Below are 12,170 nucleotides of genomic sequence, written 5' to 3' on the forward strand. Positions count from 1 at the left end.
ATTAAACTTTGCTGAAATTAAATGTCTATAATACTAATGGAAAATGTCCCTCAGAAGTGCGGGTATATCGAGGAGCGAGCTGAGGAATACTAGTAAGTTTTTTCCTTCTCACGTGAATTTCTGTTTATGAATGAATAAACGGCAGAGATGCGCGCTGTTTACCACAGCTGGCAAAGACAGTTTAAATTTAAATCGCGTGTGTGAATGAATGATGATGTTTTAGCAAACTGTATTGCTATACTGAGATAAGTAAACATCGACTGAATGTTGAAATAAAATGTAGGCTATTTGTATAAGCAACGTATTAAACTGCAAATTAACAATATGCCCTAATATTTCATGAAAACAACGTTACAGTCAGACGAAATATGAAAGACAACATTTTGTTGACCAGATTTGGGTACAGTTTTTACTGTAGAATATACTGCCACATCAAATAAGCTTTTGTTTAGCAATTTCTATATAAAATACTATTTTTGTCAAAAATAAAGTCATCAACTAAGATGTTAGCTGTTCCAATGTTGGTTATATTCAAACTAATGAATACATAGATAAAATGTAGGCCTATAATCATTTTTTTTACAAAGAAAGAGTACACTTGAAATATTGTTGAAATTGTAATTATTGTTGTAATTGTAACCGTTTTAATAAAATAGCAAAACATATTTACAAGATAGATGTAAGCAAAATCTTAAATGGTCAATATAAGTATTGAGTTCATACTGAATGAATGGCTAATTATGCAGAGTGGGTGTATTCTAAGGTGTAAACCACTCCTTGTTCACGCCCCCTCGCATATTGGCTTTCCAAGCAAAACCTGTTTTACATCAATTTAAATCAATGTATGGTTTTATGTGAACGATAAAGCAAGACTATTTTCACATAATTTTGAAGAAAAAACTATAGGCGACGACATCCATTAGTCAAAAGTCTTATTGCCACATATTTAGTATGTGTTTTGTGGCCTTATTTCAAAAACTTTAATTTTTAGTTTTTTCGATAACCACGCATAAACATTATTCTCTCAAAAATGAAAACATGTACATACATGTGGCTCACATATTATTGTAGTCCTGTTTGTGCTATATAGAGTGAATTTACACCTTTGCCATTAATATGTTTATAAGCAACTGAAAAAAGCACAAATGTCAGAGCATGTCAGAACACCCCCAGGGCCCAAAAAAACGCTCAGACTCCAGTGGGTTAACGGAACATTTTCCTCTGTGCTTTCATTTGTTCCTCATGGTCATGACATGCACACGTGATATTAATAACATGTGGTTTTGTGTTTCCACAGCTGACTTTGAGTCTTTTGACGTGGCGTTTGTGAGGGTTTGTCCAGAGATATAAGGATCGATGTCTCCCGCTGCACGTGCTCATGCTCAACCAAGGTTATTATAGTTTTGCATTTTTAAATTAGTTTTTATTTTAATATCATTTTCAAATTTCCTATAAATTTCAGTTTAGTTTTAGTTAGTTTCATTAATGGTTTTGTTAGTTTTAGTTTAGTTTTTATTTTGTGAACACATTTCTATTTAGTTTTTATATATTTAGTTTCAGTTTTAGTAATTATAGTTTAGCAGAGTTAACAGAACATTTCCAGTTAAAGGCCAGAAGCTGGACAGACACACAGAAAACAAAACAGCCATCATGCATGATGATGATTCGTTATGTTTACACCTGGTATTAACATGTGTTTCCGTTTATACTGGTGTTTTAATCCGTCTCTTATGTCCACTTTCAACCACCTCTGTCCTGATTTCTTCGAGGGGAGGGTCTATAGACAGATAATACTTTTTTTTTTCTTTTTCTTTTGATCGAAATAAGCTCGTGCAATTTACGAACACGACGGAAAACATGCGGATCAGCGTAAGCTTTCGTTTCTGCTCTGAAGCCGCAAGATCACGACGTACGAGTGTGTTAGAAATCAGGAATGGTGAGATCATATTGTGCTAATATAGTACGTTTTTCATCTTCAAACCAAACTTGTTCAATCCTTTCTGGCTAGAGCACTTAATGTTCACGCATTATGTCAGTAAACTTTGTTTGAAAATGCTCTCCGTCCACACTAACGTTTTCCAAAAGTTTCTCATCCACACGGAGTCGTCGGAAAACGCTAAACTCACCTTACTGCGCATGCGTAAACCCTGAGGGTTTATGACCCTCATAATCTTAGTTAAAGGTGAACTAAGTAACTTTTTTTACCTTAACTGAACAGCTTCGGAGTCATTGGAATGGTTATATTACTTATTTCGGGTTGAATGGTGGTCGTTTCGCACCCCCCTGGTGCCCGTGAGCGGAAAATACGCACTTGCAACTTTGAGCCGGCGGGCCGCCGGCCGCTGCGTCAGGAAGTCTCGCGTGATATCAGGTCTCGCGATGTAAACAATTGCTTTACGGCCAAAAGAAATCTGCTAAAATGCTGTCATTATTGCGCTCCCTCACGCTGTTCGAACCCGAATGAAGAAGACGTTTTAAAGAACATCCCATCTGCTTTGATGTCGTTGATCTATAGCCTCTGGTGTCTGAGAATCACCAACGAGTTTTTACAACAGTGTTGTCAAATATCTATTCCGAAGCTGTGGGGGGAGCTCTAGAGAGAAACCTGCCAGCAAAAAGCGAGAATACAGCGAAGAAATCCCGAAGCTACTGAGTGCTGCTTTAATTTAAACCCTCATAAATTAACTAAGATTAAATAAAGCGCTCAATTCTTCTGACAGGATCATTTAATTTGCTAAATATATCAGCATTCACTGATTGTCCAGGTTGTTCTCAACATTATAAGTCTAAAATGTTAAAACTGCTCATGTTTTACCGCAGGACAGCAAATGCGAGTGAATTTTCTGTCATGTTTGCAGGACTGTGATATGAAGAGTGTGCAAAGTGACATATCAGCAACAGTGTGAAAGTGAACAGCACATAACAGTCACGATACTGAGATAAACATGAATATACATTGGTACACAAAGCGCCACAAATATAACATGCGTCATCGTTTTCAAATACCTCCGGTTTCACAGTCCACAAATGCATCCACTTTGGGGCTGTTTACACAACACCGTTTTCAACAAAAAATATAAAACTTTTTATGCGTTTTGGACATTTATTTACACGACAACTGCGTTTTGGGAGTAACAAACTTTTGAAAACGTGTTTCAAAGTGCAAGTGTTTGAAAATGGTCTCTGCATAAAACAACAAAAACGCAAATCTCTGACGACGACGACGACGTCATGCACATGCGCATTAGTATTCAGTCTATGTGTTTCATCGCCATCTAGTGGCCGGGCAGCAGAACACAGCGTTTTTAGTCGTGTTCGTGGATCCGTGCGAATGGGGATCGTTTTCACAATGGTGTCGTCTGTACGCAGTTCTCAAAGGAAAAACTTCTACGTTTTAAGTGTATCGTTGTCGTGTAAGCCTAAACGTACCCTTAGGAGAGCGTTTTCAAAAAGCTTCGTTCTCATTAATAAAAATGCGGCCTCAGTGTGGACGGAAGGCCAAAACGGAGAGAGAGAAAAAATGTGTTTTCAAACAAAAACGTATTAATCAATCCGATTGAATGAGTTTTTGCCTATGGAAGTGGTCGAAAGTGGACGAGCTCAAATTGTTTCAGACCCCGTTTACACCTGTAATTAGAGTCGTCCACTTGTGGTCCGATCGACTAAAACACACCTTAATAGCAGCTGTAAACAGGGCCTTATTTCTCATCGTCAGCTCTGAATGTACAGTTACACACTCACTGCCAGCAGCTTAAAATGAGTCCCATCATCCCTGCTTTGAGGATTAATTCAAGAGTCATTTCAGGACACGTGCGGAACGCAAACTGCAAATCTCTTCAACTAATGCAGACTCATCTGACGGAGCTGAAATACTGTAATACACACACCTTTATAAACTCTGAACTGAAGAAATACTCTAACACTTTACAACAGGGTTGGATTAGTTAACATGAATTGAATGCTTCTACTGCATTTATTAATCTTAGTTAATACAAATTTAATACATTTTGTCACAAGCTACAATCCTGTCACAATCCTGTATTTTTGTTTTGTTTTTTTAGTTTTCACTTTAACGAATATTGCGCAAGAATATTTAGTTTTAGCCCAAACATTAGACTAATAGACTATTAATGTTCACAATATAACTTAATACTGCATCTTGTGGATTGGTACATGAAATTATTAAAGGAGTCATGACCTGTAATTTTCACTTTTCCACGAGAATCAATGTATGTTATGATTGCCTAACGATTATACACTGGCCGGGAAGCCGATATTTAAACGTACAGTATGGAATTTTTCGCCACTAGGGGTCGCTAACCTATTTACAATAACAAAGGCGTAGTTTGATGACGCAACATTTGCTAAGAATTATGGATCTTGTCGTCAACGTCAAGCCGACCGATCTAATCTATGGATCTAATAATGTTTATGGATGACTGAATACATCGATGCTTTTATCATGACTGTGATATGAAGCAGTTCGGGATTGCTAAGAGACAGCTATCAGCTATCATATAAGGAATATGGACATTTCATTCTACCGAACTAACGTTACACGCGAGTGCAGAATTACTACTCACAGCCACAGGTCAGTTTATTAGACAAATTAAACTTGTGAGGTAACGCAGCGCTGTTTCACTTGGTCTAACATTACACTATCACACTAAACTGCATTTGAATGTGTTGAAATGTATGTGTTAGTTTGTCTGTATGAGACTAGCAGTAAGCTAGATCAACATTAGAATAACATACAGATCATATTCTAACATTTCATCATGTTGAGCTATATAACATTGATTAGTTTTATGTAAATGTGCTCACCTGTTTAATAAAGTACATGTAGAAGCGGTCGAAGTCTCGGACGTGGAGCTCTCGTTTATATACTGTCCATGGGAGCTCTCGACATCTCGAAAACACAGCGCTGATATTGATTCTCGTTTTAGTTCTCCTTTTGTATCCAAAGTCTGCTTGCCATGGTCCATAATGTTTGAACGAAACAACAACAGCGTGCAAATAGACATTGCGAACTACCGTCAGTCGCTTTGGTTACTATCAGAGGGCTCTGGTTCATAGCTCTGGTTGCCATGGCAGTACGAGCGGAAACCAGGGACAACGCGGATATGACGCCATTGACGGTGACAAAACGGAAATAAAGAAACGGGACGTTTCTCGAATTAAATTACAAATTTCTCCTGGTTTGAAAGTTGTTGGAAACAGTCGGGATAATGTAAGTACACAACTAAAAAAAATATATAACATAGATATTGTGATTTTTGCTATTTTTAAAGCAAAAAAGTTACATATTGTGGCTTTAAAAGTGAAGCGTTTGTTTACCCCTGGGTTCGTAAACCAGCCCACGTGCACGCGCACTCAAATACAAGATTTTAATTTCTGCCCCGACTTGACGTCAAGACGGGGCAGGATATACCATATATGGACACCGCAGACCTATGCTGCAGGAAGCCCGCCCTGCCCCTCTCCCCCTCATATTCAGTCGCGAAAGATGCAGAACCGTAGTGCACACGTGAGTTGCTCTGTTGTTGACTGCCAGAATCAACATGTAACTTAAATGTGTTTTCTCTCCCAAGAACGGACCAAGCTGTCAGGGACCAGTGGATTAAATTCATTTTTAATGAAGCGGTTCCTACAACCCTTCCCACTGGCTTAACGTTAGGTGTCTGTGCTAATCATTTTACGCCGGAATCGTTCACAAATTTGAATGTCTAAAAAACCACAACGTGAAACAAGGCAAAAACACCACATGATAGCAAACGTTGATCTCAATAACCACTGTAAGCTGATAAAAAAAAAGTAGACTACATCTCCGTTAATGTAATCTACATTAAATAAAAGGTATAATGTATGTCTCAGTCAAAATGATTGTCTTTACCATTCAGAGACATCTTGATGTAGACGTCCTTCCATCGACTCTACATCTTCCCTTTCCAGCTCAGGTTCAGAGTCTGGCTCGTGCATATACGGTGCGCCATGATGTCATTTTGGAATGATATGCTGAAGTTACCTGCGGTGTCAACCCCCCTCCTTCCTGCCACCAATCAACGCGCCCCTCATTTGCATTATTAAAATGACCGTCCACGACAGCCAAAATATCGCATCAGATCTCGCGAGATAATAATGCCTTCAGAAATAAGGGTCAGAGGAGCTCTGTGTTTATTTTTTTTCCACTTTTATTTTTTAGAAGGCCTGAAAGACTATAATAGAGCGTGGGTATCCGAGGTAATACTAGGTTATGACTCCTTTAAAGATAAAATCACTCCAGGATTTCATAAGGTAAATTATTTTTGTTTTTTTTAAAGAGAAAAACGTTGCATGCACTAAGAAATCACAGATGCGATCAATTCTAGTTCATTCATCACATTGTAAACAAAAGGTCAAGTTGAGCACATTATGCCAGCTAACGAAAATATATCTCGAAAGTGTTCTGCTAACATTCCCATTTAAAGTAAAAATTTTACATTTTAAATGTTAACATTTTTAAACGAATCTCTTAAGTGAATGATTCAATGACTCACTTATAAAAACATCACTTGTTTCATTACTGGATGAATCAGTGTTTTTGGAACAAATCTCTTGAATGAATGATTCAATGACTCACACATTTTTAACAGTCACTTGTCGCCACCTACTGGTGTAATGATGTAATTGACACAATCTTTATTTGAAGCGTCAAGTTACTTTCAAAAGGTGATTTGCTCTATTTTGATCACTACCGTAGACATCAGTGATTACATCCGAACTATAAACTTTTATCCAGTACTTCTGTGATAATATGATTGTAAGTCAGAAATAATGACAGTGTGTGGTTGAAAGACTGTTTGTCAAGCCGTTTCATATCTATACATGACAACGGCTCACTCTGGATCAAAATTTAATGGGTGTTTGAAACGAGATCATGATCTTTTCACGATGAATCGTGCAGCTCTCTACCGTACATACATGTTAGTCTGCTATTCTGAACATGAACTGGAGTTTATCTTGCAAATGAAGCCGTGTTCGCCATTAAACCTGCTCAGACAGGAACTCATTCTGAGAGCTTCGGACCCCCCAGCAATTTCCACACAATTGAACAATGTTTCTGTCACCTAACATTGGCAGGCCCTGTTTTTAACGTCACAGAGAAAGTATTTGCTTGCAGCAGAGATGACAGCGAAACACAACCTGACTGCCGCTCACCTTCCCTTCCAGAAAACCCACAATCCTCTGCTTCAGAAGTCAAGAAAACTCACTCGTCAAGACAACTGAGAATATGTACAACTCATAAACAAAGGGTTACAGCTTCATAACACACTCTGTGATTCCTTCCAGTCTCTGTGCATCAGAGGACGCGTCTCAGTCTACTGAATAAACCATTGCTATTTTGTTTTATTATCACTCTTTTTCCATTATTATTTCCAGGTTACCAGATTTCACAGAAGTTGTACTCTGCATATATCTGTGGCAAATAATAAAATCTCATTAATAACAAAAACTACTTCCTCCAGTGGGAGTTCTTCTCTATATCAGTGTCAGTGTTTCTGAACTCCCTGAACATTGTATCTTGAGTTTCTTCCGGGAACGAACACGTCACAATATTTTTCATTATAATAATTCATATGCAGAATAAAGGGGCGGGGCCTGGTTGAGTTAGTTAGTAGTGTGTTAAACTGGAGGTTATGGTAAGAGGCGGGACATTTCCCAAACACACTTGAAGCGCTTGACCAATCACAACACACTACTCCAGCCGACCAATCAGAGCACAGTGTGCTTTTCAGAAGGAGGGGCTTCATAGAGACAGGAAGTAAACAGAGCATTACTGACAGACTGGGAAGAGAGGAGCCGCAACAATGGATAATATGAGGAAAATAATCAACATTCAAGCAGGAAAACCTGTTCTAGAGCTAAAAAACAGCAGCTTTACAGAGGACAATTATCTCTGTGAAATAATCATATTAGTTTATGCACATAAATTCTGATCTCAAAGTCGACACACACTCCTGTCTAAGTGGTCGATTCTCGTCCAGAATAAACTGGATCAGATATGCCGAGACCCTGTGCAGAATCACAGAAGCGTGTCGCCTCTCAAAAAGTTCAATTACATACAAAGGCTTTGGAAAATGATTTCAGCCTGTAAATGCAGCACATAAAGCTCTGCAACAGCATTCATTAACCTCAGGAAAACTCCCGTCCAAATGGCAAACAGTCCCAGAGGAACGGCCGGTCCGGTTATACCGTATCGAGAGAGACAACAGGAGCAGATTCACCCTGAGACGATAAAACACACGGGTGTGTGTGTGTGTGTGTGTGTGTGTGTGTGTGTTACCAGCGAGCGGCTGGCGTTTCATGCCTGCGGGAGCAAGTTAACCTCATTCACACTTTTACAGTCAATGCCGGAGAGTCTTCAGGGGAGACGAGGAATAAATAGATACAGCGCATAAAGGACATCAGGCCGATCCTTGAGAACCGGACGCTTATCGCTTTTACATACAACACACTTTCACTGTGCATTAGCTCAATTCAGAATCACAATGCATTAAAACCATTAGTATTCACAACGTTGCATTATTCAATACTACCAGCAAAATCAACATAAAAATACACTATTGTAAGTTTGTTTTGTTTTAAAGAAATTAATATTTTTATTCAGCAAGGATGCATTAAATTGATCAAAAGTGATAGTAAGGATATTTACAATGTTACAAAAGATTATATTTCAAATAAATGCTGTTCTTTTAAACTTTCTATTCATCAAAGAATCCTGTAAAATAAAATGTATCACAATTTCCACAAAAATGTGAAAATGTTTTTAACACTGATAATAATCATAAATGTTTCTCGAGCATCAAATCATATTAGAATGATTTGTGAAGAATCATGTGACACTGAAGACTGGAGTAATGATGCTGAAAATTCAGCTTTGATCACAGGAATAAATTACACTTTACTATATATTCACATAGAAAACAGATGATTTACACTGGAATAATATTTCACATTGTTTTACTGTATTTGTGATCAAATAAATGCAGCCTTGATGTCCAAGTCGGCTTTACAGAAAATCACAATGTTAATGTTTATAATATGATGTTATGATAGTTGCATTTAGCAGATTAAAGATGGACGATAATATAGTTTATATAATATAATGAATATAATCATGCACTCGAGATTTGCTTTATAGTAAGCCTATATATTGTTTTGATTTGCATATATAATATATATCCATGCTGCAGACTTGCTATAGACTTTTCAAAAATGTTTTAAAAAATCATACTCAAAACACTTTTGAACAGCAGTGTATAGTGAATGTTCAATATATTGGTTAGTTGTGTGAACAAACTATAGTACATTTCCCAAGAATATGGATTTCCAAACTTGTAAGGAGGAACATCCCAGCATTATCTGTGTTATGAAGACTGAGATGTTCACAGTTCGAATGCACAGATAAATACTGAAGCACAAAAGCTGGTTACACAATTAAAAAAAGTTGGGTTATTTTTTTTAACCCAACCCTTGGGTTACACATATTGGGCCACTATGTTGGGTTATTTTCCAAAAATGTTGGGTCATTTTTAAAATCATTGGGTAATTTCTAATAACCCGACTATTGGCAGGTACACTTGTGTATTTTGAATTAATGTACACAATTATGTATATTTAAATGAATCCTAGAATCCTAAAAAAAAATATTTGTTGAGACATATTTATTGTTTTATATAAACAAACAATCTGTATTTGAAAACAGTGTATTTTATTTATTAAAAATATTTTTATATATATATATATATATATATATATATGTAAATATATATATATATATATATATTATTATTATTAACATAAATACAAATAAATGGTTAATTTAACTGTTGGGTTACTTTTAACCCAATGCATTGGGTTAAAATAACCCACCGTTGGGAAGGTGCTATACCACCCCATAGTTGGGTTACTCGTTGGGTTATTTTTAACCCACTATTACTAGAATCAGGAAGTATGACCATATTAGCCCAGTTCTGTCAACACTGCATTGGCTCCCTATTAAACATCGTATACATTTTAAAATATTGCTGATTACTTACAAAGCACTAAATGGTTTAGCCCCGCAGTACTTGAGCGAGCTCTTAACGCATTATAGTCCTTCACGTCTATTGCGATCTCAAAATTCTGGCCAGTTGATAATACCTAGAATATCAAAATCGACGGCTGGCGGTAGATCCTTCTCCTATTTAGCACCAAAACTTTGGAACAGTCTTCCTAACATTGTCCAGGAAGCAGACGCACTCTGTCAGGTCAAAGCTAGACTAAAGACGCATCTCTTTTTCCTGGCATTCATATAGAACATTACATTTCTATTATTCAAATCAGTTAAATGATTATTAGGCTGCATAGATTAGGTCAGCCGGAACCGGGGACACTTTCTATAACACCTGATGTACTCGTTACGCTAATGTTAGTCTTTCTGTTTATTCCGAGGTTTACTGAAGTCAGCCGGATCCGGGCCGTATCTGGACCTGCGCCTGCACACGTCCACGACGCATCCCTGAAGTGTCAACCAGTCCCTCCCCTGTTTACTGAAGTCAGCCGGATCTGGGCCGTATCCAGATCAGATGGTGGACCTGCGCCTGGACACGTCCACGACACATCCCTGAATTGTCAACCAGTCCCTCCCCTGTTTACTGAAGTCAGCCGGATCCCGGCCGTATCCAGATCAGATGGTGGACCTGCGCCTGGACACGTCCACGACGCATCCCTGAATTGTCAACCAGTCTCTCCCCTGTTTACTGAAGTCAGCCGGATCCGGGCCGTATCCAGATCAGATGGTGGACCTGTGCCTGGACACGTCCACAACGCATCCCTGAAGTGTCAACCAGTCCCTCCCCTGTTTACTGAAGTCAGCCGGATCCGAGCCGGATCCAGATAAGATGGTGGACCTGCACCTGCACACGTCCACGACGCATCCCTGAAGTGCCAACCAGTCCCTCCCCTGTTTACTGAAGTCAGCCGGATCCGGGCCGTATCCAGATCAGATGGTGGACCTGCGCCTGGACACGTCCACGACGCATCCCTGAAGTGCCAACCAGTCCCTCCCCTGTTTACTGAAGTCAGCCGTATCCAGATCAGATGGTGGACCTGCGCCTGCACACGTCCACGACGCATCCCTGAAGTGTCAACCAGTCCCTCCCCTGTTTACTGAAGTCAGCCGGAACCGAGCCGGATCCAGATCAGATGGTGGACCTGCACCTGCACACGTCCACGACGCATCCCTGAAGTGTCAACCAGTCCCTCCCCTGTTTACTGAAGTCAGCCGGATCCGGGCCGTATCCAGATCAGATGGTGGACCTGCGCCTGCACACGTCCACGACGCATCCCTGAAGTGCCAACCAGTCCCTCCCCTGTTTACTGAAGTCAGCCGGATCTGGGCCATATCCAGATCAGATGGTGGACCTGCGCCTGCACACGTCCACGACGCATCCCTGAATTGTCAACCAGTCCCTCCCCTGTTTACTGAAGTCAGCCGGATCCCGGCCGGATCCAGATCAGATGGTGGACCTGCGCCTGGACACGTCCACGACGCATCCCTGAATTGTCAACCAGTCCCTCCCCTGTTTACTGAAGTCAGCCGGATCCGAGCCGGATCCAGATCAGATGGTGGACCTGCACCTGCACACGTCCACGACGCATCCCTGAAGTGCCAACCAGTCCCTCCCCTGTTTACTGAAGTCAGCTGGACCCGGGCCGTATCCAGATCAAATGGTGGACCTGCACCTGCACACGTCCACGACGCATCCCTGAAGTGCCAACCAGTCCCTCCCCTGTTTACTGAAGTCAGCCGGATCCGGGCCGTATCCAGATCAGATGCTGGACCTGCGCCTGCACACGTCCACGACGCATCCCTGAAGTGCCAGCCTCATCAGCCCTGTGAAGGCCTCATCGACACCACAGCCATCGGCACTGATCCTCAACAAACTCGTCTCCATACCGGCGTGATGACTCCGACCTCCAACCAGATGAAACTGGATAATATTCTGAATGTTCTGATCCAGTCTGACTTCTGACCTGTAATGCTGCCTGGATCATAATCATACACTGTTCGCTCGTTGGCCAGAGGAGAACTGAGCGACTGAGTCTGGGTTCTCACAAGGTTTTTTCTCCATTTTGTCACTGATGGA

The sequence above is a fragment of the Leuciscus leuciscus genome (genome assembly GCF_965113295.1).
Source record: "Leuciscus leuciscus genome assembly, chromosome: 7".
Classification (NCBI taxonomy): Eukaryota; Metazoa; Chordata; class Actinopteri; order Cypriniformes; family Leuciscidae; genus Leuciscus; species Leuciscus leuciscus.